This window comes from Lucilia sericata, unplaced genomic scaffold (genome assembly GCF_015586225.1).
Source record: "Lucilia sericata isolate MDLA Ls3-8-SP2 unplaced genomic scaffold, ASM1558622v1 Contig000997F_arrow, whole genome shotgun sequence".
Lineage (NCBI taxonomy): Eukaryota > Metazoa > Arthropoda > Insecta > Diptera > Calliphoridae > Lucilia > Lucilia sericata.
Window position 1 is genome coordinate 40,296 of NW_023994979.1, and position 27,537 is coordinate 67,832.

The window sequence follows — 27,537 nt, forward strand, 5'->3', positions numbered from 1 at the left end:
CAAAGAAAATTTTCATAGCACTAATAGTCAAAAGAAAAGTTTACTATAGCACCAACATTCTATAAATGAATCGACTATAGCACCAGTATTCTATAGAAAGTCGGATATAGCACCAATATTCTAAAGAAAACTTGACTATAGCACTAATATTCTATAGGAAAGTCGACTATAGCGTTAATATTCTTTAGAAAAGTTGACAATAGCACCAACATTCTATTAAAGAGTTGACTATAGCACCAACATTCTATAAAAGTGTCGAATATAGCACCAATATTCTATAGAATGTCGGCTATAGCACCAATATTCTATAGAAATTTGATTATAGTACCAATATTCTATAGAAAGGTCGACTATAGCACCAACATTATATAGAAATGTTGACTATAGTACCTATATTATAACGAAAATTTTCTATAGCACAAATATTTTAAAGAAAAGTTGACTATAGCATTAATAGTCTAAAGAAAAGTTGACTATAGCACCAACATTCTATAAAAGAATCGACTATAGCACCAGTATTATATACAAAGTCGGCTATAGCACCAATATTCTATGGAAATTTGACTATAGTACGAATATTCTATAGAAAAGTCGACTATAGCACCAATATTATATAGAAAAGTTGACTATATTACAAATATTATAATGAAAATTTTCTATAGTACTAGTGTTCTAAAGAAAAGTCGACTATAGCATTTGTATTCTATAGAGAAGTGGACTATAGCACCAATATTCTAAAGAAAGGTGGACTATAGCAACCATATTCTAATGAAAATATGACTATAGCACAAATAAACTATAGAAAAGTTGATTATATTATCAGTAAAATTGACTACCAGACAACTATATTACTTTTAATAGAAATTTCATTGGCTTTAGCTTTAGTCTATATGTCTTTTTGTTATTAATCACCAGTGTAGGGCATTTAAAATTTGTAGTGGCTATTTGTAGTTTCTTTATAATTTCTGTAGGTTAAAATTTGTATTTTGATTATAGTTCTTAGTTTTTTTCTAAATTGTTCATTTAACTTTTTTTATGTACTTTTTTTGTTTTGTTAGTTTATGGTTTTATTTGTTCTTTTTTTGGAAAACATTAATATTAAAAGCAACATCAACATTTATAACAACAGTAACATCAACATTTACAATATTTAGTATACAACAATAATAATAACAACCATTAAAAACATTTATGGTATACGGTATTTCAGGAAAAAAAATTTTAACTACTTGTTTTTTTTGTTTATTGTGGAAAAAGTGTGGAAAATATCTTTCCCGAATAGAAAAAAAGAAGAATAAAAATCATAAAATGCCATGATTTATACATTTGTTTTACAGTGTTTTGTTTTGTTTCATTTAAGTTAGACGTTTTAATTTTAGTTAGATGGTTCTTTTTATTTTGAATTTAAACGTTGTTTTAACGTGAATGTATATGAATTTGGTAGGTTTTATTTATGAATCTTTTGTTTTTGTTTTTGGTTGTTTTTGAATTTCAACTACTCACCCAGTAGTTCCCACTCGCCGTTGAGCACGTAACTGCTGATATCACCGCCAGTTTCATCTTGTAATTGCAAATCCAGCTGTCGAAACATGATGATGAGTTGAGTTTTATATTGTTTTTTTCAATCATAAATAAATAAACAATTTAAAAAAAATTTAATTTTTTTAAACTAAAAATTCCAATTTAAAAAAAACCAAAACTTCAAATCATAATTATTACTACTGTGTACTCCCTTTTTGCCACTTGTTCAATGGTTGAAAGAAAGCAACAATATTACAAAATCACTCCTTATTTTTTCATTTTTATTCTTTTTTTTTTTTTTTTGCAGCTCTTACACTACATTGTAGCGTTTTGTTCTGCTTTTTTGTCATATTTTGCCAAACCTGAAATCCATCATATGTCCAACTGCCAAATTTCATTTCACAACGTTGATCATCAAACGGAAACCATGTTATGTCAATTTTACATGTTGACTTAAATATGCCCGGTGGTACATAGAGGCAAGAGCCATTATTCCGCACCACAACATTTGTTTGATATGTACCATCGAAACCCTCGTCAGCACTGTTGTACATCAGTACATCCGGTTTCCATATCCGATGCGGTGGTATACGTAAATCTTTTATACCCCCATAGTCTGAAGTATTCCAACGTAAATTCATATCGTTCCATTCCTGTGGGCAGGAGAAGAAATATGAGGTAAGGTATGAGAATTGTAAATATATTAAAAAGCGAAAATTTAATAATACAAAGTAAGTGGAACTTTAATCTAGAGCTTATGACAAAAGAATCTTATTAAGCAGCAGAAATTGCTTTGAAATTTGAGAGGCTTCTATTGATGTAAATCAAATACATTTTCTACTGCAAAGGCACTACTTGTGCATTAAATGAAATTCCTGTTTTCCTAGTTCTAGTTCACTTCTAGTTCAGTTTTAGTTCAGTTCTAGTTCAGTTCTAGTTCAGTTCTAGTTCAGTTCTAGTTCAGTTCTAGTTCAGTTCTAGTTCAGTTCCAGTTCAGTTCTAGTTCAGTTCTAGTTCAGTTCTAGTTCAGTTCTAGTTCAGTTCTAGTTCAGTTTCTAGTTCAGTTCTAGTTCAGTTCTAGTTCAGTTCTAGTTCAGTTCTAGTTCAGTTCTAGTTCAGTTCTAGTTCAGTTCTAGTTCAGTTCTAGTTCAGTTTCTAGTTCAGTTCTAGTTCAGTTCTAGTTCAGTTCTAGTTCAGTTCTAGTTCAGTTCTAGTTCAGTTCTAGTTCAGTTCTAGTTCAGTTCTAGTTCAGTTCTAGTTCAGTTCTAGTTCAGTTCTAGTTCAGTTCTATTCAGTTCTAGTTCAGTTCTAGTTCAGTTCTAGTTCAGTTCTAGTTCAGGTCTAGTTCAGTTCTAGTTCAGTTCAGTTCTAGTTCAGTTCTAGTTCAGTTCTAGTTCAGTTCTAGTTCAGTTCTAGTTCAGTTCTAGTTCAGTTTCTAGTTCAGTTCTAGTTCAGTTCTATTTCTATTCAGTTCTAGTTCAGTTCTAGTTCAGTTCTAGTTCAGTTCTAGTTCAGTTCTAGTTCAGTTCTAGTTCAGTTCTAGTTCAGTTCTAGTTCAGTTCTAGTTCAGTTCTAGTTCAGTTCTAGTTCAGTTCTAGTTCAGTCTAGTTCACTTCTAGTTCAGTTCTAGTTCAGTTCTAGTTCTGTTCTAGTTCTGTTCTAGTTCTGTTCTAGTTCAGTTCTAGTTCAGTTCAGTTCTAGTTCAGTTCAGTTCTAGTTCAGTTCTTGTTCAGTTTGGCTTAAGTTAAATCAACTATGAAAATTATATTTATCGTTCTGTATCTACCATTTAAAGCATTTTAATTTTTAAAAGATAAATAAATACTGTAATAAATTTTAAACTTTTTAAATTAAACAGTTTTTATTTTGTTTTTCTTTCTGTAAATTTATCGATCAAATATCATTTTGTCATGACAACCTGAAGCACGCAGACACACTCACACAACATCGTATTAAATTATTTCCTGTTTGTTTGAGTTTTTTATTTCCATCAATTTTGCGGTAATTTGTGTGAAACATGCAAATATTTATGTGAATGTGTAAACATCCAACATGTACAGACACACATATTCGCCAATACACAAATATTTAAATGCGTTTGTTTAAGGCTATAAGCTTTTATGAATGCGCCTTAACGTATGCAACAAAACTTTATCTTGTTTGCATTTTTCTTCTACTTTCAACATTTTTATTTTATTTACGACTACGCGTACAACGTTATTTTGTTAGTATGTGCTTGTGATAACATTAAAATCTTATAAACTTCCAGCAGTTTTAGAATAAATCGATGTATCCTTTTAAGACAGAGAACAACGTGCTGAAAATAATTATTTTCTGTTAGTTCTACTAATGATAGGCAGTATTGTTGTGCAGTTGTCCCCCCGAACTATCGGGAAAATTTAAATATAATTGTCATATTCAAACGCACCAGCACACGCTCTTAATGATATTTATATTCACATAAAATCATGCTGGCATAATTCCACCGGCAAGGTGGGATATAAACCACTGAAATTTGTGAATATACATAAATGTTTGTCCACTGAATTCTATCAGCCTCTTGTATCAGATGTTCCATATGGAAAATATCATAATCAGGGGAATGATTGTGTAAATCTTTGTGTGTATATGAACCGCCAAGTTAAATAGTACAATTATGATGTAATATGAATAAAAAGAATTCTGATCAATTTTTTGATCAGAACTAGAACTGAACTAGAACTGAACTAGAACTGAACTAGAACTGAACTAGAACTGTACTAGAAACTGAACTAGAACTGAACTAGAACTGACTGAATGAACTAGAACTGAACTAGAACTGAACTAGAACTGAACTAGAACTGAGCTAGAACTGACTAGAACTGAACTAGAACTGAACTAGAACTGAACTAGAACTGAACTAGAACTGAACTAGAACTGAACTAGAACTGAACTAGAACTGAACTAGAACTGAACTAGAACTGAACTAGAACTGAACTAGAACTGAACTAGAACTGAACTAGAACTGAACTAGAACTGAACTAGAACTGAACTAGAACTGAACTAGAACTGAACTAGAACTGAACTAGAACTGAACTAGAACTGAACTAGAACTGAACTAGAACTGAACTAGAACTGAACTAGAACTGAACTAGAACTGAACTAGAACTGAACTAGAACTGAACTAGAACTGAACTAGAACTGAACTAGAACTGAACTAGAACTGAACTAGAACTGAACTAGAACTGAACTAGAACTGAACTAGAACTGTACTAGAACTGAACTAGAACTGAAAACTAGAACTGAACTAGAAATGAACTAGAACTGAACTAGAACTGAACTAGAACTGAACTAGAACTGAGCTAGAACTGAACTAGAACTGAACTAGAACTGAACTAGAACTGAACTAGAACTGAACTAGAACTGACTAGAACTGAACTAGAACTGAACTAGAACTGAACTAGAACTGAACTAGAACTGAACTAGAACTGAACTAGAACTGAACTAGAACTGAACTAGAACTGAACTAGAACTGAACTAGAACTGAACTAGAACTGAACTAGAACTGAACTAGAACTGAACTAGAACTGAACTAGAACTGAACTAGAACTGAACTAGAACTGAACTAGAACTGTACTAGAACTGAACTAGAACTGAACTAGAACTGAACTAGAAATGAACTAGAACTGAACTAGAACTGAACTAGAACTGAACTAGAACTGAGCTAGAACTGAACTAGAACTGAACTAGAACTGAACTAGAACTGAACTAGAACTGAACTAGAACTGAACTAGAACTGAACTAGAACGAACTAGAACTGAACTAGAACTGAACTAGAACTGAACTAGAACTGAACTAGAACTGAACTAGAACTGAACTAGAACTGAACTAGAACTGAACTAGAACTGAACTAGAACTGAACTAGAACTGAACTAGAACTGAACTAGAACTGAACTAGAACTGAACTAGAACTGAACTAGAACTGAACTAGAACTGAACTAGAACTGAACTAGAACTGAACTAGAACTGAACTAGAACTGAACTAGAACTGAACTAGAACTGAACTAGAACTGAACTAGAACTGAACTAGAACTGAACTAGAACTGAACTAGAACTGAACTAGAACTGAACTAGAACTGAACTAGAACTGAACTAGAACTGAACTAGAACTGAACTAGAACTGAACTAGAACTGAACTAGAACTGAACTAGAACTGAACTAGAACTGAACTAGAACTGAACTAGAACTGAACTAGAACTGAACTAGAACTGAACTAGAACTGAACTAGAACTGAACTAGAACTGAACTAGAACTGAATTGTTCTTATCAATTCAATTTTCCTTAATTTAATATTAAACAACTTACCAATTTCAGCCAAACATTTGTTACCAGCAATTGATTCTTTTCATCCTGAAAAGAGAAAACGTACAGAAAAGAACAATTAATTAATTAATTAATATCTTTGACTAAAGAGATTTTTACATATTTATTTTCACTTAAAGTGTGATAATTAATTACATTTAAATTGTTGTACAATTTGATTGAAATTTTGTACAGAAAGAATACTTTAAATTTTATTTCTTATTTTTGAGATGTTTACCTACTCAAGCCGTTGCATTCATTTGGAAATATTTTGACCTAATTTTCATTTCAAGTTGCCCAGATTTTAAGTCGGTATCTACATACAGTCACATATGAAAACACATGTATACATTATGTCCATTTTTGTGTAAATACTTGGATAAAAAGATAAATAACTTTTGCTGGAAAAAACAGGTGTTCTTATGGTCATTCACACATATATGCATTTACAGTAGGGTCAGAATAAATAGCAGGACTTTAGTTTCTATATATTGTTTTTTTTTTAATATTTTCTACAACTTTTGCTAATGTTTTTCTCTTTACAGTTCTACTTAAAGATCCTGTTTGTGTGTGTCATAGAGTGGAAAATATTAAATTCTGCAGGCTGTTAGTGTTGTGGTACATTTCATGTAATTTTGTTTGTATATAGCAAATGTTTATAGAGTTCACACACAAATGTAGTCCGAATACAAATATCAATAAATATACATACATATATATATACCTTCTCTTATGTGCATAACTACTTACATAAATATGTATACATGTATATTTGGATTTTTAGGTTACTATCTTTACATTCCTAAAATGTTCTTGTTCTTTTTCGTATAAAGAACTTCTTCGATTGCATAGTTATCAAAATCTTAAGATGTACTTTCTGATGTACATACATATGTATATTGACCAACAACATACTGTGTATTAAAGTTAATAAGGGAATTTCATTTTAAAAAATGGTCCTGTTCTAGTTTTGTTCTAGTTCTGTTCTAGTTCTGTTCTAGTTCTGTTCTAGTTCTGTTCTAGTTCTGTTCTAGTTCTGTTCTAGTTCTGTTCTAGTTCTGTTCTAGTTCTGTTCTAGTTCTGTCTAGTTCGTTCTAGTTCTGTTCTAGTTCTGTTCTAGTTCTGTTCTAGTTCTGTTCTAGTTCTGTTCTAGTTCTGTTCTAGTTCTGTTCTAGTTCTGTTCTAGTTCTGTTCTAGTTCTGTTCTAGTTCTGTTCTAGTTCTGTTCTAGTTCTGTTCTAGTTCTGTTCTAGTTCTGTTCTAGTTCTGTTCTAGTTCTGTTCTAGTTCTGTTCTAGTTCTGTTCTAGTTCTGTTCTAGTTCTGTTCTAGTTCTGTTCTAGTTCTGTTCTAGTTCTGTTCTAGTTCTGTTCTAGTTCTGTTCTAGTTCTGTTCTAGTTCTGTTCTAGTTCTGTTCTAGTTCTGTTCTAGTTCTGTTCTAGTTCTGTTCTAGTTCTGTTCTAGTTCTGTTCTAGTTCTGTTCTAGTTCTGTTCTAGTTCTGTTCTAGTTCTGTTCTAGTTCTGTTCTAGTTCTGTTCTAGTTCTGTTCTAGTTCTGTTCTAGTTCTGTTCTAGTTCTGTTCTAGTTCTGTTCTAGTTCTGTTCTAGTTCTGTTCTAGTTCTGTTCTAGTTCTGTTCTAGTTCTGTTCTAGTTCTGTTCTAGTTCTGTTCTAGTTCTGTTCTAGTTCTGTTCTAGTTCTGTTCTAGTTCTGTTCTAGTTCTGTTCTAGTTCTGTTCTAGTTCTGTTCTAGTTCTGTTCTAGTTCTGTTCTAGTTCTGTTCTAGTTCTGTTCTAGTTCTGTTCTAGTTCTGTTCTAGTTCTGTTCTAGTTCTGTTCTAGTTCTGCTTCTAGTTCTGTTCTAGTTCTGTTTCTGCTCTAGTTCTGTTCTAGTTCTGTTCTAGTTCTGTTCTAGTTCTGTTCTAGTTCTGTTCTAGTTCTGTTCTAGTTCTGTTCTAGTTCTGTTCTAGTTCTGTTCTAGTTTCTAGTTCTGTTCTAGTTCTGCTCTAGTTCTGTTCTAGTTATGTTCTAGTTCTTAGTTCTAGTTCTGTTCTAGTTCTGTTCTAGTTCTGTTCTGTACTGTTCTAGTTCTGTTCTACTTCTAGTTCTGTTCTTCTTCTTGTTCTACTTCTGTTCTAGTTCTGTTCTAGTTCTGTTCTAGTTCTATTCTAGTTCTGTTCTAGTTCTGTTTTAGTTCTGTTCTAGTTCTAGTTCTGTTCTAGTTCTGTTGCAGTTCTGTTCTAGTTCTGTTCTAGTTCTATTCTAGTTATGTTCTAGTTCTGTTCTAGTTCTAGTTCTGTTCTTGTTATGTACTAGTTCTGTTCTAGTTCTGTTATAGTGCTGTTATAGTTCTGTTCTAGTTCTCTTCTAGTTCTGTTCTAGTTCTCTTCTAGTTCTCTTCTAGTTCTCTTTTAGTTATCTTCTAGTTCTCTTCTAGTGCTGTTCCATACTGTTTTAGTTTTAGATTCAAGTATAAATAATAAAGCTTTCGACTCCATACTTTACAACTTCTATTCTTTAATTGTACTTTTGTTTTAGACCTTCAACTTTAAAATATAATATTCTTAACCACCAGAAACACTTAGAAGTATAATATAATCTTTTAAATACAACTTATTGGTATTGGTAATGCAAAAGGGATGAAAAAAAAAAAATTCTTACTAAAGTAAAACTTTTCTACTTATCAATTCCATTTATAGTCTAAATATTCATCATTATCATCCTCAGCACAAAAGCGAAATAGTAAATGAATAAGTGTGTTTGTACTGGTGTTGGTATGTAAAAGGGAGTGAAATATGTGGGTTTTAGAAATACACATACATATGTAGGAAGAGATTTACATATCAATTGCAGTTTATAGTTAAAACATACTCAAGTGTGTGTGTGTGTGGGTTGGAGTATAAATAGTTGTATAAATACTACAACTAACCTTATGTATAGATCTGCTTGGCAGTATACTATGTTTATGTGAATGAAGTTGTTATAGTTTTAGTACTCGTACAATTTAAAAGGGAGATGGAAGCTGCAGAAGATGATTCAAAGACCAATGTACTACAAATTGAAATATTTATGAAATTCATATGCAAATCATTTCCTTAAATAACTATACATTAAAATATTTATATATGGATGCAAAGAGAAATCGTGGTTGTATTTAGGTATGAACGTTGCAAACTAACAGAAGTAGTTTGTAAAAACATGATAAGTTTAAGAAATTGCTTAGGAAAAAGTCCTATAGGTATTAACAATTTAGAGATTTGGTTGTGCACTGTATTCACCCTGTTGCAGCTTCAACAGAAACAACGTTTTGGCTGTTGTTCCTGCTCAACTACTGTTTCTACAATAATACCCCTATAATCTCTTTGAACTTTTTGCATATTTGCATATGCAATATATATTTAGTTTTAACATTAAATCATCCTCGTCATAAGTACTCAACTCGTAGCAGACACCTGAAAATAAAGCTCAATGCAACTATTAAGGAATCGGATTTATATTAAAAAATACTAAAAAACATATTTATAATGTCTAAAGATTATAACAGATTTATGTTTGTCTAAAAGAATTTGAAAAGTAGTGCCATGAAATAATAATAACAACCATGACAAAAAACCTATAAAAGGAAGAAGACCTCTAAATATTTCAATTGCTAAAACAGAAAAAAAAACTTGTGTTAAACACTTACGGAATGTGAAGTTTAAGAGTATTTAAATAATATGCTACAACTAAAATAATATGTACTTGCTTTGGCCATCCTACCTAAAGCATACTTTTAGTTATTTAGTTAAAGACAATTTTAGTGCATACTTTTAGGAGTAATTTTTGAGCTGCACAATTTGCAATTAAAATTCTTTAACAAATTTCTTTAGTAAATGAGAATTTTTAGTATTTCTTTATGGAAAAAAAATGTGGCACAAAGTTATTAAACTATCTAAAATGTAAAAAAAAAAGTTTCCAAATATTTGTCACAAAATGTATACAAAAAGTATATTCTTCTAAAATAAGTTAATCTTTGCTTAACAAAAAAGAAACATTAACATTTGTAATACTGCGTTAAAGTATGCTTTATTTATGCTGCTTTGCTTAACCATTGAGATATGCAATGTTTAAGTAATTCGTCTTTAATGTGCTCCAGAAACAATTGCTTTTGTTTTTATTTGTGTTTATTAAATGTTTATGATTCTATTAGATATTTGTTATTAAAAGCAAATATTTTATTAAAAACTTGTTGAGAGATTGTGTATAACTTTTATATGTTAACTTTTATAATGCTTAATATTACATTAACGGTAAATGGTTTTGTTGCTAAAGATCAACATTAAGAAAATAAATTAAATTTTTTATATTCAAGTTTATGACGTAATTGTTCTAGCTCAGTTCTAGTTCAGTTCTAGTTCAGTTCTAGTTCAGTTCTAGTTCAGTTCTAGTTCAGTTCTAGTTCAGTTCTAGTTTAGTTCTAGTTCAGTTCTAGTTCAGTTCTAGTTCAGTTCTAGTTCAGTTCTAGTTTAGTTCTAGTTCAGTTCTAGTTCAGTTCTAGTTCAGTTCCAGTTCAGTTCCAGTTCAGTTCAGTCAGTAGTCAGTTCTAGTTCAGTTCTAGTTCAGTTCTAGTTCAGTTCTAGTTCAGTTCTAGTTCAGTTCTAGTTCAGTTCTAGTTCAGTTCTAGTTCAGTTCTAGTTCAGTTCTAGTTCCGTTCTAGTTTCAGTTCTAGTCAGTTCTAGTTCAGTTCTAGTTTCAGTTCTAGTTCAGTTCTAGTTCAGTCTAGTTCAGTCTAGTTCAGTTCTAGTTCAGTTCTAGTTCAGTTCTAGTTCAGTTCTAGTTCAGTTCTAGTTCAGTTCTAGTTCAGTTCTAGTTCAGTTCTAGTTCAGTTCTAGTTCAGTTCTAGTTCAGTTCTAGTTCAGTTCTAGTTCAGTTCTAGTTCAGTTCTAGTTTCAGTTCTAGTTCAGTTCTAGTTCAGTTCTAGTTCAGTTTCTAGTTCAGTTCTAGTTTCAGTTCTAGTTCAGTTCTAGTTCAGTTCTAGTTCAGTTCTAGTCAGTTCTAGTTCAGTTCTAGTTCAGTTCTAGTCAGTTCTAGTTCAGTTCTAGTTCAGTTCTAGTTCAGTTCTAGTTCAGTTCTAGTTCAGTTCTAGTTCAGTTCTAGTTCAGTTCTAGTTCAGTTCTAGTTCAGTTCTAGTTCAGTTCTAGTTCAGTTCTAGTTCAGTTCTAGTTCAGTTCTAGTTCAGTTCTAGTTCAGTTCTAGTTCAGTTCTAGTTCAGTTCTAGTTCAGTTCTAGTTCAGTTCTAGTTCAGTTCTAGTTCAGTTAGTCAGTTCTAGTTCAGTTCTAGTTCAGTTCTAGTTCAGTTTCTAGTTCAGTTCTAGTTCAGTTCTAGTTGAGTTCTAGTTCAGTTCTAGTTCAGTTTCTAGTTCAGTTCTAGTTCAGTTCTAGTTCAGTTCTAGTTCAGTTCTAGTCAGTTCTAGTTCAGTTCTAGTTCAGTTCTAGTTCAGTTCTAGTTCAGTTCTAGTTCAGTTCTAGTTCAGTTCTAGGTTCAGTTCTAGTTCAGTTCTAGTTCAGTTCTAGTTCAGTTTTAGTTCAGTTCAAGTTCAGTTCTAGTTCAGTTTTAGTTCAGTTCTAGTTCAGTTCTAGTTCAGTTCTAGTTCAGTTCTAGTTCAGTTCTAGTTCAGTTCTAGTTCAGTTCTAGTTCAGTTCTAGTTCAGTTCTAGTTCAATTAAGTGTGAAATATAACTAATTTAAAACTCATTTACACCTTCTTACCTTCATTTTGTCTTCATAATCATTATATATAAAGATTAATATTTAAATTCTACAACATTTCCTCTTTATTTTTTTAAATATTTAATATATCCCTAAAATCCCTTTAAAAACCCATATCCTGTATGTAAACAACACAGACGTGTGTGTATTGTTATTATTGTTTTCCGCTGATTACTACATCAATAAAATATTACTGATTTGCTTTTGTCGTGTTTTTTTTTTGCCATCAATTGTTTCTGTTATTGCAACATGAAAATTGTAAGTAATAATAGTGTTATTTCATTGTTATACTCTCGCCAACCTGGTGTGTATGCAAGCTTAAACAACCAACATACAACCCAAAATATATGCTACATGTTTTGGGTTTTTTGCTTAAATCAACCACAAAAATGGAGGGGACAAATATTTATTTGGGTTTGTGAAAAAAAAGGTAATACATTTAGTGGCTTTGTTTTTGTTTGTTCATTTCGTTTCTGTTTTTTTAAACAAGTCATTACTCGGTGTTTTAGTTACAGTGACATGGGTTTTGTTGCAAGTAGTTTGTAAAAAGAGAAACAATGTTTTATATACAATAAAGGAAATGATGCAATTCTTTTTGCTGTATATATATATTGCATGAGGTATAGTAAGTATTTTCTTTTGTACAAAAACAAATAAATGAATTGAGGAAAATTGAAAAAAGTACCAAATATAAGTGATTTCCGTTGTGTATAAATAAAAACCACAGCATTTGATTGTTTTCTTCTTTTTTCCACAATTTTACAACTTAAGTTTTGAAGCAAGAGGGAGGACAAAAACAAACAAACAATGAAAGAAATTGAATTGAGTGTTTTTGAAATGTGGTTTTTATTTTGTAAACTTTTTATCGTTTTTTTTTTTTCTTTTAGACTTTACTGCCACAATGAAACAAAAACAAGAGCTAATATATTGTTTAAGGCAAAACTTATTTTGTGAAAGAGTTGTCTGTCAGCCACAGAGTTCAAACCGTAAAGAAAATCATCGTCATCATCATCAGCATCAACATTTGGTTGAAGAAACATGTCATCATCTTGAGATAGATAAATGTTTGCTCTATGGAATCATTGTCTATTGGTAGAGTAGTAATTTGTGGAAAAAGACGATCAACTATTTGTGGTTATTCACCCCCAACTTTTGGGGAGCTTGCTGTAAATAAGAGTTAAATTGATTTGAGAAATCTGGTCAGAGTGACATATGTTTCAATCTAACAAAAAATAATATAGCATATTTTTTAGGGTTTAAATAACCTTAAAACTAATACCAATGACATGTCATGAGTTGTCTCTCTCGTTGCAATTGTACTTAATATATATCAATTTTCTTTTAACCAACTAATATCAATTTCATCTTTGTTAACTTTTTTTCTCTACCACTTCACAATATCTTCATTCTTATAATCAGCTCTTTAAGTTTATCTTCCCCCTCTCCAATCAATTTTAATAAGCCAACCAATTTAATTACCAATTATAGGCAGCTTAAACAGAATTTATTAACAATGACCCAAAAGATAATGAGTAATAAAGTTAAAAGAGGACCGTATTGTTAAAACATACAGCATAGTTAATAATAGCTGAGACAAGAAAAGAAAACGTTGCAAATGAAAGCTACTGCAATTGATTTTAATGCAAGAATATATAGAAAGGGATAATAAGGAATAATGGAAAGTAAAAAAAAGACATTCAAAAGAAAATAAGTAGAAGATATTAATCAAAAGAAGATAAAATAGTTAAAATTACATAATTCTTTGGAATTTGATAATATTGAAAGATAAAATAAAAATAAACTACAACAGAACTAGAAATGAAAAGGAACTAAACTAGAACTGAACTAGAACTGAACTAGAAACTGAACTAGAACTGAATAGAAACTGAACTAGAACTGAACTAGAACTGAACTAGAAACTGAAACTAGAACTGAACTAGAACTGAACTAGAACTGAACTAGAACTGAACTAGAACTGAACTAGAACTGAACTAGAACTGAATAGAACTGAACTAGAACTGACTAGAACTGAACTAGAACTGAACTAGAAACTGAACTAGAACTGAACTAGAACTGAACTAGAACTGAACTAGAATGAACTAGAACTGAACTAGAACTGAACTAGAACTGAACTAGAACTGAACTAGAACTGAACTAGAACTGAACTAGAACTGAACTAGAACTGAACTAGAACTGAACTAGAACTGAAACTAGAACTGAACTAGAACTGAACTAGAACTGAACTAGAACTGAACTAGAACTGAACTAGAACTGAACTAGAACTGAACTAGAACTGAACTAGAACTGAACTAGAACTGAACTAGAACTGAACTAGAACTGAACTAGAACTGAACTAGAACTGAACTAGAACTGAACTAGAACTGAACTAGAACTGAACTAGAACTGAACTAGAACTGAACTAGAACTGAACTAGAACTGAACTAGAACTGAACTAGAACTGAACTAGAACTGAACTAGAACTGAACTAGAACTGAACTAGAAGAACTAGCTGAACTAGAACTGAACTAGAACTGAACTAGAACTGAACTAGAACTGAACTAGAACTGAACTAGAACTGAACTAGAACTGAACTAGAACTGAACTAGAACTGAACTAGAACTGAACTAGAACTGAACTAGAACTGAACTAGAACTGAACTAGAACTGAACTAGAACTGAACTAGAACTGAACTAGAACTGAACTAGAACTGAACTAGAAACTGACTAGAACTGAGCTAGATAGAACTGAACTAGAACTGAACTAGAACTGAACTAGAACTGAACTAGAACTGAACTAGAACTGAACTAGAACTGAACTAGAACTGAACTAGAACTGAACTAGAACTGAACTAGAACTGAACTAGAACTGAACTAGAACTGAACTAGAACTGAACTAAACTGAACTAGAAACTGAACTAGAACTGAACTAGAACTGAACTAGAACTGAACTAGAACTGAACTAGAACTGAACTAGAACTGAACTAGAACTGAACTAGAACTGAACTAGAACTGAACTAGAACTGAACTAGAACTGAACTAGAACTGAACTAGAACTGAACTAGAACTGAACTAGAAACTGAACTAGAACTGAACTAGAACTGAACTAGAACTGAACTAGAACTGAACTAGAACTGAACTAGAACTGAACTAGAACTAGAACTGAACTAGAACTGAACTAGAACTGAACTAGAACTGAACTAGAACTGAACTAGAACTGAACTAGAACTGAACTAGAACTGAACTAGAACTGAACTAGAACTGAACAAGAACTGAACTAGAACTAAACTAGAACTGAACTAGAACTGAACTAGAACTGAACTAGAACTGAACTAGAACTGAACTAGAACTGAACTAGAACTGAACTAGAACTGAACTAGAACTGAACTAGAACTGAACTAGAACTGAACTAGAACTGAACTAGAACTGAACTAGAACTGAACTAGAACTGAACTAGAACTGAACTAGAACTGAACTAGAACTGAACTAGAACTGAACTAGAACTGAACTAGAACTGAACTAGAACTGAACTAGAACTGAACTAGAACTGAACTAGAACTGAACTAGAACTGAACTAGAACTGAACTAGAACTGAACTAGAACTGAACTAGAACTGAACTAGAACTGAACTAGAACTGAACTAGAACTGAACTAGAACTGAACTAGAACTGAACTAGAACTGAACTAGAACTGAACTAGAACTGAACTAGAACTGAACTAGAACTGAACTAGAACTGAACTAGAACTGAACTAGAACTGAACTAGAACTGAACTAGAACTGAACTAGAACTGAACTAGAACTGAACTAGAACTGAACTAGAACTGAACTAGAACTGAACTAGAACTGAACTAGAACTGAACTAGAACTGACTAACTGAACTAGAACTGAACTAGAACTGAACTAGAACTGAACTAGAACTGAACTAGAACTGAACTAGAACTGAACTAGAACTGAACTAGACTGAACTAGAACTGAACTAGAACTGAACTAGAACTGAACTAGAACTGAACTAGAACTAACTAGAACTGAACTAGAAACTGAACTAGAACTGACGAACTGAACTAGAACTGAACTTATACTTATATCCAAATTCCTTTTGCATTTCATTTCTTTTGTTTCATTAAATGTGTCCAAACATATACCGCCAATTTCACCTCCCATAAGAAATACTTCAGAATTAAATACGCAAACAAAAGAAAAAACTGCATCCAAAATGTAATTAATTCATACATGCCACAGTAATAAATTATAGCATTGCATTGCTTGTAACAGTTGCAACATTTCCTGTTTACCTTCTGTTTGAGGTCCGTGGCTATTCGTTGCTCCTTCCTTTGGCGCTTTATCACACATACACACGAACAGCACAAAACTACTCATAAAACCACCATTACAGTGGACAGGTGGGGTCATGAATATGTTTACACTTTGAACATGTACAATAAATGTTAAAACAAGCATAAACATAATTGTCCATAGTTACTGTATGAACGATGTATGTATGTGAATATGTAGTAATATTCGTTTGCATGTTACAGTTAAACCAAACACTAACCAAGCAACCACTACATCACACAAACATTATGTTTGTGAACAAATTTAAACTGTCGCAGCCTAAGTGTAGGCAAATATGTTTAAAAAACTAAAATCTAACCATCACATAGATTAAAATCTAGAGAAAAAATGTCACATGCATAGAGGTGGTGAATAAAACAAAACCAATTTTTAAAACAAAATTTTCCTTTTTTTCTGAATTTTGTAACGCTACTATAACCTGCTGCACAGTTTCTGGTTGTTCATGCAAAAATTATGTGGCGTGCTGCAAAATTTTTATTAAATTCATTAATGAAAACTCGGGGATTGGTTTGCAGGTTTTATATTTCTAAAAATATTTTTCTTATAAATGTAAAATGTTATTTAAAGAATAACAAAAAAATATTTTTAAGCAAAGTTATAATGTTAATGGTTTGTTGAAATATTTTAAAACAAAATATCTTGTTTATATGTACATTACTGTAGACATATGTGGGCCGTTAAGTGGTGGGTTACATAAAAGTGGGAGTATTAATAAAGTATGTAACATGTCAACACCTTTTTTTGGAAATTTGAGAAAATATAACAGTAATATTTTGAAGGAAGCCAAAAGCGAAAGACATACATAAATTTCCCTAATGTATATAGACAAAATATACTAGACTAGACTGATAGACTACGACTAGACTAGACTAGACTATGACTAGACATGACTAGACTATGACTAGACTATGACTAGACTATGACTAGACTATGACTAGACTATGACTAGACTATGACTAGACTATGACTAGACTATGACTAGACTATGACTAGACTATGACTAGACTATGACTAGACTATGACTAGACTATGACTAGACTATGACTAGACTATGACTAGACTATGACTAGACTATGACTAGACTATGACTAGACTATGACTAGACTATGACTAGACTATGACTAGACTATGACTAGACTATGACTAGACTATGACTAGACTATGACTAGACTATGACTAGACTATGACTAGACTATGACTAGACTATGACTAGACTATGACTAGACTATGACTAGACTATGACATGACGACTATGACTAGACTATGACTAGACTATGACTAGACTATGACTAGACTATGACTAGACTATGACTAGACTATGACTAGACTATGACTAGACTATGACTAGACTATGACTATGACTAGACTATGACTAGACTATGACTAGACTATGACTAGACTAGACTAGACTATGACTAGACCATTGACGGACTATGACCAGACTATGATTAGTCTAGACTATGACAAGACCATTGACTGGACTATTGACCAGACATTGACTAGACTATTGACTACACTGCTGACTAGACTGTTGGCTAGACTACTGACTAAACAATTGACTAGGTATTGACTAGACTTCTGACTGGACTATCTACTCGACTATTGACTAGACTTTTGACAAGACTATTGACTTAACCATTGACTAGACTATTGACTAGACTTTTGACTAGACTATTGACTAGACTATTGACTAGACTATTGACTAGACTATTGACTAGACTATTGATTAGACTATTGATTAGACTATTGGTCAGTATTGACTAGACTATTGACTAGACTATTGACTAGACTATTGACTAGACTATTGACTAGACTATTGACTAGACTATTGACTAGACTATTGACTAGACTATTGATTAGACTATTGGCTAGACTATTGGTCAGAATATTGACTAGACTATTGACTAGATTACTGACTAGACCATGACTAGAGTACTGACTAGAGTATTGACAAGAGTATTGACTAGACTATTGACTAGATTACTGACTAGACCATTGACAGACTAGGCTATTAACTAGAATATTGACTAGACTAGATTACTGACTAGACCATTGACTAGACTACTGACTAGGCTATTGACTAGACTATTGACTAGACTATTGACTATACTATTGAATAGACTATTGACTAGACTATTGACTAGACTATTGATTAGACTATTGACTAGACTATTGACTAGAGCATATAATATTGACTAGGCCTATTGGCTAGACTATTGACTAGACTCTTGACCAGACTATTGACTAAACTATTGACTAGAGCATTGACTACACTATTGACCTCACTATTGACGAGACTATTCGCTAGATTATTGACAATACTTTTGTCTAGACAACTGACTATACTATTGACTAGACTGGACTATTGACTAGACTATTGACTACACTATTGAATAGATTATTGACTAGACTAGACACTTGACTTTTGCTAGACTATAGATTAGAATATTGAGTTGATAAATTTCTGGGCTATTCACTAGTCTCACGACTAGACTATCGGCTATATAATAGACTCGATTATAAATTATATTATCAACTGGACTAATGACTACACTATAAACCAGACTCTATGCTCGACTATGAACTACAATTGATTGATTTTTAATTTTTGTCGGTATTTTGACAATTCGTATTGCAAAACTACAGATCATTTAAATAAAATTTTTGTAATTTATTTGAAGAGAGAAAATTTATGATTATCTTGACAATTTTTTATTAGCAGCCTTAAATGATGTGTTTTAAAATTGTAATTAAATGTACAATTATATTTGTCTAGATATAACTGCGGCTACTGAAGAGTAATATATATTTAATTTTTTTTTGAAAATATAGTTTGTTAAGATTTTGAGCTTTTCATATTATTAAAACTGTTTAATCCAGCGCCTGAAGTTAAACCTCAAAATTTTCTCATCATTTTTAATAGTTTCTGACAGTTTTACTAGATAAATTCTATATTATTTATAAGCTGTTCATACGCTAACAAACATGACAAAATAAATTTGAAAAAATTTATTAACTAACCTAAGGCAGTTTACTCTGATGGTTGGTTGGGTTCGTTGTCGTTTTTTTGTTTTTGTTAACTTACACTTTACTATTTATTACATTCTTTTTCTATAGTTTTTTCATATAAAATTCTTGTTGTTTTTCAAGATAACTGACAATTTTTTAACAGTTGAATATTTTTGTTTGTGCGACAAAAGTCAATGTGTCAAAATGAACTTGACAGTTGTCACTGTAGAGTTTATTAAACAAACTAGAAAGAATCTTGTCACAAAAAATAAAAATGAAAAAGAACAAAAAAATGTTTCTAAATTTCGAACAATAGCAAGAATTGAGTGAATATTTTTTAATACTGAATTTTATTTAATACTGCATTAAGTGTCAATATTTGAGTTACGTTGTTTTTTTTTATTTCCTTTCTTTTATATTTTATGTGTGATATATAAATATATTTTTTATTATACAATTGCATTGAGTGCAAATATACCTTAAGGCACAGGGAGTATGATTTTTTATTGTTGTTACAATAAACATGATTGGAATTGCCATGCAGCACCTATTGAATACTTTGTATTGTGGAAAGTTTAAGAGATTCTCTAAAATAAAGTTTAAATGTTATTGGAAATTTGCTCAAAAATACAGAAAATATATTTTACTGCTACTACTAATCACCCTTACAACTAACAGCCTCAAAGATATGCTTTAGTTTTTTTTTCACAATAAATTACTTTATAACCTTTTGCTTTCTAAATAATCCTCTTTTTACTTAATTAAATTCATAGAACCTTTCCATGCCTGAATAAATATTTACATTGTTAAAATTCTAGTGCATTAAACTAAATGCAATTTAGTTTGAAAATCACCTGTATTAAAAACAACTCGACAACAACAAATTGCTTTTAATGAATTCCTTTTGTTGGAGAAAACAAAAAGAAAAAAACATTAAATTGGTATTTTATACCCATATAGCTCTCTGGCTCTTATTCGTTTTTAAATCACAGAAAAAACGGTGCGTTAATAAAAGCCATTCCAAAAAAAAAACCATTTGCTTTTAGATTTTATTTGTTGATGATGTTAGTAACAATTGCCTAAACTAATTGGTTTTTCATCCGCAGTATGGTGAATAGAGTGTAAAAGGCTTAACATTTACATGTATAAGTTTGAATGCTGTGTATTTGTTAAAATTAAAATTGGGCAATGAAATTTTTAGGTTTGTAACCTAATGCGTAAAATATTAAGCAAAAGTCTATAGTCTAGTATATTGTGTAGTCTAAAGTCTAGTCCTTTGTCTAGTCCAGTCCATAGTCTAGTCTATTGTGTAGTCTATAGTCTAATCTATAGTCTAGTCTATAGTCTAGTCTATAGTCTAGTCTATAGTGTAGTCTATAGTCTAGTCTATAGTCTTGTCTATAGTGTAGTCTAAAGTCTAGTCTATAGTCTAAAGTCTAGTAGTCTATAGTCTAGTTAGTCTATAGTCTAGTCTATAGTCTAGTCTATAGTCTAGTCTATAGTCTAGTCTATAGTCTAGTCTATAGTCTAGTCTATAGTCTAGTCTATCGTCTAGTCTATTAGTCTAGTCTATAGTCTAGTCTATAGTCTAGTCTATAGTCTAGTCTATAGTCTAGTCTATAGTCTAGTCTATAGTCTAGTCTATAGTCTAGTCTATAGTCTAGTCTATAGTCTAGTCTATAGTCTAGTCTATAGTCTAGTCTATAGTCTAGTCTATAGTCTAGTCTATAGTTAGTCTATAGTCTAGTCTATAGTCTAGTCTATAGTCTAGTCTATAGTCTAGTCTATAGTCTAGTCTATAGTCTAGTCTATAGTCTAGTCTATAGTCTATAGTCTATAGTCTAGTCATAGTCTAGTCATAGTCTAGTCATAGTCTAGTCATAGTCTAGTCATAGTCTAGTCATAGTCTAGTCATAGTCTAGTCATAGTCTAGTCATAGTCTAGTCATAGTCTAGTCATAGTCTAGTCATAGTCTAGTCATAGCTAGTCATAGTCTAGACTATAGTCTAGTCTATAGTCTAGTCATAGTCTAGTCTATAGTCTAGTCTATAGTCTAGTCTAGTCTATAGTCTAGTCTATAGTCTAGTCTATAGTCTAGTCTATAGTCTAGTCTATAGTCTAGTCTATAGTCTAGTCTATAGTCTAGTCTATTCTAGTCTATAGTCTAGTCTATAGTCTAGTCTATAGTCTAGTCTATAGTCTAGTCATAGTCTAGTCTAGTCTAGTCATAGTCTAGTCATAGTCTAGTCATAGTCTAGTCATAGTCTAGTCATAGTCTAGTCATAGTCTAGTCATAGTCTAGTCATAGTCTAGTCATAGTCTAGTCATAGTCTAGTCATAGTCTAGTCATAGTCTAGTCATAGTCGTCATAGTCTAGTCATAGTCTAGTCATAGTCTAGTCATAGTCTAGTCATAGTCTAGTCATAGTCTAGTCATAGTCTAGTCATAGTCTAGTCATAGTCTAGTCATAGTCTAGTCATAGTCTAGTCATAGTCTAGTCATAGTCTAGTCATAGTCTAGTCATAGTCTAGTCATAGTCTAGTCATAGTCTAGTCATAGTCTAGTCATAGTCTAGTCATAGTCTAGTCATAGTCTAGTCATAGTCTAGTCATAGTCTAGTCATAGTCTAGTCATAGTCTAGTCATAGTCTAGTCATAGTCTAGTCATAGTCTAGTCATAGTCTAGTCATTAGTCATAGTCTAGTCATAGTCTAGTCATAGTCTAGTCATAGTCTAGTCATAGTCTAGTCATAGTCTAGTCATAGTCTAGTCATGTCTAGTCATAGTCTAGTAGTCATAGTCTAGTCATAGTCTAGTCATAGTCTAGTCATAGTCTAGTCATAGTCTAGTCATAGTCTAGTCATAGTCTAGTCATAGTCTAGTCATAGTCTAGTCATAGTCTAGTCATAGTCTAGTCATAGTCTAGTCATAGTCTAGTCATAGTCTAGTCATAGTCTAGTCATAGTCTAGTCATATTCTAGTCATAGTCTAGTCATAGTCTAGTCATAGTCTAGTCATAGTCTAGTCATAGTCTAGTCATAGTCTAGTCATAGTCTAGTCATAGTCTAGCCAAAGTCTAGTCATAGTCTGGTCTGGTCTGGTCTGGTCTGGTCTGGTCTGGTCTGGTCTGGTCTGGTCTGGTCTGGTCTGGTCTGGTCTGGTCTGGTCTGGTCTAGTCTAGTCAGTAAATGTATAGTTAAGTGAACAACATAGTCGTTAATTTAATTTACGGTCAGTTTTTAACAAAGTTTTTGCAAAAAATCCATTAAGTTAAACAAAACTTCACAAGTTTTTTAAACGTTTAGAAATACCAGCAATCATGCTTGGCTCAAAAACATATTTGGAAAAAATAATTTAAAATTTTTTTTTGCATCAAACATCTTATGCCATAAACTCTGTCGTCATATGCTTCATAAAAGCATCGATATCATCAACACCATCATCTTCTTCTAGTTTTTTTTTAATGCCTGATTGCTTTGCCATCATCATTATTATCATTTTGAAATGTGTCTTTGCACTTAAAACTTCTTATCGTTCGTTTATATCCTCACTTGCTGTCTATTTGCCATTCATCCTACCCCTAAAGCTTGTGTATTGCTTCTTAAACACATAAATGTTTTCAGTTTAAGGAAGTGTCATTCAAGTCAATTAATTTCAATTTTACATTTTGATTTTAACTTTAATCAATGATGTGTAAAAATGGCGAGACATACGATGCTGATGCTATACGAGAATAAAATGTTGGTTTGTGTGTATATGTGCGTTTCTACTTAAAAATGAATTTGGGTTAATCAATCGTTTTTCAAAGTTAAATATTATAGAGAAGTTTTTGTTTGGATTTTTTTTTTTGATAAAATGTGACAATATTTAAGTAGATTGATAGATTTTGTTACGCATTTTTAAATGATTTGTAAATGTTTAAGTTTTGCAAACCCCTGTTGCTTTTGAATATTTTGAAAATGTATAAACTGTTGACCATAAGAAGTATGATTAGCATTCACCAACTTTAACAGTTGCTGATCATTAATGAACTAACATATAAATTACCCAGCTCTTTGGTATAAGCCTTGTTTGTCTGTTATTATAGAAATTTATCTGATTAAGCCAGACGCTTTTGTTTGGCATAATTTATTTCCTTCCTAGTAGTATTTTATATAACTGAAATTTAATCCTTGATTAAAACTTTCTCAAAAAAAGACTACTTCTCATGTTGTTTTTGGGGTGAATTCAATTTAAATCCCCATACAAATTTTCATTTCGTATCAAATGACATTTTTTTCATTAAAGCTCAACAGCGCCATACAAAACGAAAATAAACACACAAATGTTAAACATTCAGTTAAATGTAGCAATTGTACAAAAACAGTCACATACATATGACTTAAAATACAAACACACCAGCAACGACGCATAACATATAAAAATACACAGAAAAAAAAATACAAGACAAGAAACATACATATAGTATACTTTTAGGCTTTTAAAAACACCATTTCACACAATAAATTCACACATATGAGCATACATATGTGTGTGTCAATGTTTGTTTAAGTAAGTTTCGTAGATTTGTTTGTCTCTTTGTGTATGCGTTGGTATGCAGGTTTTGATCTAAATGCAACCATCATATGTATACAATTTAAACATTCACACACACATACATACCCAAACACACAGCGGCACACATATTTGTAATTTAAACATTTATTGCATCCCATAGAATTGTTTGTTGATTTAACCCATATTGTGAGGAAAAAAGGAAATAGGAGAGCTGTATAAAGACTGGACATACTAGCTCACAATCATTCAGCTATACAAAAGGAAGAAAGCAAAAAAAGGTGAAATGAAAGTGTTTCAGAATGAAATAATAAAAATGGGAATGTACAAGAGTTCGTTTTTAAATATCTTTGCAGAAAAGGACAGAGATTAGTGCATCTGGAACAGACAAGAAATGGAACAAAACTCGAAAAGAACAAGAAGAGAACTAGAACAGAACTAGAACAGAACTAGAACTAGAACTAGAACAGAACTAGAACAGAACTAGAACAGAACTAGAACAGAACTAGAACAGAACTAGAACAGAACTAGAACAGAACTAGAACAGAACTAGAACAGAACTAGAACAGAACTAGAACAGAACTAGAACAGAACTAGAACAGAACCTAGAACAGAACTAGAACAGAACTAGAACAGAACTAGAACAGAACTAGAACAGAACTAGAACAGAACTAGAACAGAACTAGAACAAGAACTAGAAAAGAACTAGAACAGAACTAGAACAGAACTAGAACAGAACTAGAAAGGAACTAGACAAGAACTAGAACAGAACTAGAAACAGAACTAGAACAGAACTAGAACAGAACTAGAACAGAACTAGAAACTAGAAACTAGAACAGAACTAGAACAGGAAACTAGTACAGAACTAGAAACTAGAACCAGAACTAGAACAGAAACTAGAACAGCACTAGAACAGAACTAGAACAGAACTAGAACAGAACTAGAACAGAACTAGAACAGAACTAGAACAGAACTAGAACAGAAACTAGAACAGAACTAGAACAGAACTAGAACAGAACTAGAACAAACTAGAACAGAACTAGAACAGAACTAGAACAGAACTAGAACAGAACTAGCAACAAGAACAGAACTAGAACAGAACTAGAACAGAACTAGAAAGAACTAGAACAGAACTAGAACAGAACTAGAACAGAACTAGAAAACTAGAACAGAACTAGAACAGAACTAGAACAGAACTAGAACAGAACTAGAACAGAACTAGAACAGAACTAGAACGAACTAGAACAGAACTAGAACAGAACTAGAACAGAACTAGAACAGAACTAGAACAGAACTAGAACAGAACTAGAACAGAACTAGAACAGAACTAGAACAGAACTAGAACAGAACTAGAACAGAACTAGAACAGAACTAGAACAGAACTAGAACAGAACTAGAACAGAACTAGAACAGAACTAGAACAGAACAAGAACAGAACTAGAACAGAACTAGAACAGAACTAGAACAGAACTAGAACAGAACTAGAACAGAACTAGAACAGAACTAGAACAGAACTAGAACAGAACTAGAACAGAACTAGAACAGAACTAGAACAGACTAGAACAGAACTAGAACAGAACTAGAACAGAACTAGAACAGAACTAGAACAGAACTAGAACAGAACTAGAACAGAACTAGAACAGAACTAGAACAGAACTAGAACAGAACTAGAACAGAACTAGAACAGAACTAGAACAGAACTAGAACAGAACTAGAACAGAACTAGAACAGAACTAGAACAGAACTAGAACAGAACTAGAACAGAACTAACAGAACTAGAACAGAACTAGAACAGAACTAGAACAGAACTAGAACAGAACTAGAACAGAACTAGAACAACTAGAACGGAACTAGAACAGAACTAGAACAGAACTAGAACAGAACTAGAACAGAACTAGAACAGAACTAGAACAGAACTAGAACAGAACTAGAACAGAACTAGAACAGAACTAGAACAGTAGAACAGAACTTGAACAGAACTAGAACAGTAGAACAGAATTAGAACAGAATTAGAACAGAACTAGAACAGAACTAGAACAGAACTAGAACAGAACTAGAACAAACTAGAACAGAACTAGAACAGAACTAGAACAGAACTAGAACAAAACTAGAACAGAACTAGAACAGAACTAGAACAGAACTAGAACAGAACTAGAACTGAACTAGAACTGAACTAGAACTGAACTAGAACTGAACTAGAACTGAACTAGAACTGAACTAGAACTGAACTAGAACGGAACTAGAACAGAACTAAAACAGAACTAGAACAGAACTAAACAGAACTAGAACGAACTAGAACAGAACTAGAACAGAACTAGAACAGAACTAGAACAGAACTAGAACAGAACTAGAACAGAACTAGAACAGAACTAGAACAGAACTAGAACAGAACTAGAACAGAACTAGAACAGAACTAGAACAGAACTAGAACAGAACTAGAACAGAACTAGAACAGAACTAGAACAGAACTAGAACAGAACTAGAACAGAACTAGAACAGAACTAGAACAGAACTAGAACAGAACTAGAAAGAACTAGAACAGAACTAGAACAGAACTAGACAGAACTAGAACAGAACTAGAACAGAACTAGAACAGAACTAGAACAGAACTAGAACAGAACTAGAACAGAACTAGAACAGAACTAGAACAGAACTAGAACAGAACTAGAACAGAACTAGAACAGAACTAGAACAAACTAGAACAGAACTAGAACAGAACTAGAACAGAACTAGAAACAGAACTAGAACAGAACTAGAACAGAACTAGAACAGAACTAGAACAGAACTAGAACAGAACTAGAACAGAACTAGAACAGAACTAGAACAGAACTAGAACAAAACTAGAACAGAACTAGAACTGAACTAGAACTGAACTAGAACAGAACTAGAACAGAACTAGAACAGAACTAGAACAGAACTAAACAGAACTAGAACAGAACTAGAACAGAACTAGAACAGAACTAGAACAGAACTAGAACAGAACTAGAACAGAACTAGAACAGAACTAGAACAGAACTAGAACGGAACTAGAACAGAACTAGAACAGAACTAGAACAGAACTAGAACAGAACTAGAACAGAACTAGAACAGAACTAGAACAGAACTAGAACAGAACTAGAACAGAACTAGAACAGAACTAGAACAGAACTAGAACAGAACAGACTAGAACAGAACTAGAACAGAACTAGAACAGAACTAGAACAGAACTAGAACAGAACTAGAACAGAACTAGAACAGAACTAGAACAGAACTAGAACAGAACTAGAACAGAACTAGAACAGTAGAACTAGAACAGAACTGAACAGAACTAGAACAGAACTAGAACAAACTAGAACAGAACTAGAACGAACTAGAACTGAACTAGAACAGAACTAGAACAGAACTAGAACAGAACTAGAACAGAACTAGAACAGAACTAGAACAGAACTAGAACAGAACTAGAACAGAACTAGAACAGAACTAGAACAGAACTAGAACAGAACTAGAACAGAACTAGAACTAGAACAGAACTAGAACAGAACTAGAACAGAACTAGAACAGAACTAGAACAAAACTAGAACAGAACTAGAACAGAACTAGAACAGAACTAGAACAGAACTAGAACAGAACTAGAACAGAACTAGAACAGAACTAGAACAGAACTAGAACAGAACTAGAACAGAACTAGAACAGAACTAGAACAGAACTAGAACAGAACTAGAACAGAACTAGAACAGAACTAGAACAGAACTAGAACAGAACTAGAACAGAACTAGAACAGAACTAGAACAGAACTAGAACAGAACTAGAACAGAACTAGAACAGAACTAGAACAGAACTAGAACAGAACTAGAACAGAACTAGAACAGAACTAGAACAGAACTAGAACAGTAGAATAGAACAGAACAGAACTAGAACAGTAGAACAGAATTAGAACAGAATTAGAACAGAACTAGAACAGAACTAGAACAGAACTAGAACAGAACTAGAACAGAACTAGAACAAAACTAGAACAGAACTAGAACAGAACTAGAACAGAACTA

At 32.3% G+C, this 27,537-nt stretch overlaps 1 pseudogene; it reads right to left on the minus strand.

Moving 5' to 3' along the window:
* The window catches only part of LOC119609517, a 100,496-nt pseudogene that overhangs the window by 40,291 nt on the left and 32,668 nt on the right, over positions 1–27,537 (minus strand).